Source organism: Prionailurus bengalensis, chromosome D2, assembly GCF_016509475.1.
Source record: "Prionailurus bengalensis isolate Pbe53 chromosome D2, Fcat_Pben_1.1_paternal_pri, whole genome shotgun sequence".
NCBI classification, from domain to species: Eukaryota; Metazoa; Chordata; class Mammalia; order Carnivora; family Felidae; genus Prionailurus; species Prionailurus bengalensis.
The window spans coordinates 80,696,459-80,697,987 of record NC_057351.1 but is presented as its reverse complement, the minus strand read 5'-3'; the positions used below and the strand labels follow the sequence as shown (position 1 = coordinate 80,697,987).

Genomic DNA, 1,529 nt, shown 5'->3' with positions numbered 1-1,529 from the left:
CGTAGATAAAACTTGCATGCCGAAAACCACCGTCACAAATGTGCAAGTACGACTATAAATTTATACAACACTCAAGCTGTTTGTAGTTTGCAAAATTTGCTAATAAAATGCAGAAGTAAGGTTTCCCTTTAACATTCTCTGGCACAGGCACAGCACGTATATCTTGGGTGAAGGCAAGAGATGGAAAATTCCATGCAGAGAGACTCTTCTGTGGTTGTGACAGTTTGCTAATATCTTAATGAGTGAATTATGATAATTATGAAAATCTTAGCTTTACATTATTTGTGAAGAGCGTCTGTGTGTGTGTGTGTGTGTGTGTGAGAGAGAGAGAGAGAGAGAGGGAGAGAGAGAGAGAGAGACAGCCTTCCCAGGCAAATACAGCATTCTGATTCAGCAGCATTCAACGAGGAACATTTCATGGGCTAATAATACAAAATGGATCTTGAGCTGCTGCATATTAATCAAACTCATTAAAGTACATTCATTAATTTGTGTGTATAACAGCCGAACTGGGAATGCGGAATTTGCTGATTTTGCACAAAATACACGCATTAATGAACGCTAAAACTTCAACATGAGTAATAGCTTTAACAATATTTTTATAAAGCAAAATTCTAAGTATTGTAAATATCTAATTGTTAATTATTTTCTTTTTAATAGTTCCACTTTCGTTTCCTTTTGTTATTTAGCTTTAAGTGGAAAAATAAATATGGAAGAGGAAAACAATTAAGAAATAAAGGGTAACCCCAAAAGACTTAAAAAAAAACCCATACAACATTAGTATTAAATTTCCTACCTCTCCTTCAAATCGATTTTAAGAAAAAAGGTTCAGGGGACCTTAGACATGGTCACATTTATGTGTACAAAGAAACATGAATTTGAAGTTAAATTAGGAAAGGGTCTTTAATGGCCTCTATGGGACTGGAGGCTGGGAGGGCGAGGCAAAGGAAACCAGCATTGGAGGGTGTATACTTAAATGTCTACCACTCATGGCAAATTGTTACATTTCTTCATAGGTCAGGGGATTTAAGAGTTGTGCTAACAGTGGAAGACTAGTGTCCCTTTGGCAGCACATGTCTGGAATGATACAGAGATTAGCACGCCCCCTGCGCAAGGATGATAGGCAAACTCACGAACTGTTTCCTAGTAAAAAAAAAAAAATAATAAAAAAGGTTATTATGTGATGGACGTTCATTAAGTTGACTGTGGTGGTCATTTCAAAATGTATACATATTGTGTCGTACACTTTAAAGATCTAAACTTTTAAGGGCGCCTGGGTGGCTCAGTCGGTTAAGCGTCCGACTTCAACTCAGGTCACGATCTCACAGTCTGTGAGTTAGAGCCCCGCATCAGGCTCTGGGCTGATGGCTCGGAGCCCGGAGCCTGCTTCCGATTCTGTGTCTCCCTCTCTCTCGGCCCCTCCCCCATTCATGCTCTGTCTCTCTCTGTCTCAAAAATAAATAAACATTAAAAAAAATAAAGATATAAACTTTTGTCAATTAACTGTCATTTTGTCAAAAAAGAAAAAA

The 1,529-nt window shown here is 38.0% G+C and overlaps 1 pseudogene; it reads left to right on the top strand.

The window, feature by feature from the left end:
- The first annotated feature begins 1,055 nt into the window (after positions 1–1,055).
- On the top strand, positions 1,056–1,151 carry LOC122493614 (annotated as a pseudogene).
- The last annotated feature ends 378 nt before the right edge of the window (positions 1,152–1,529 follow it).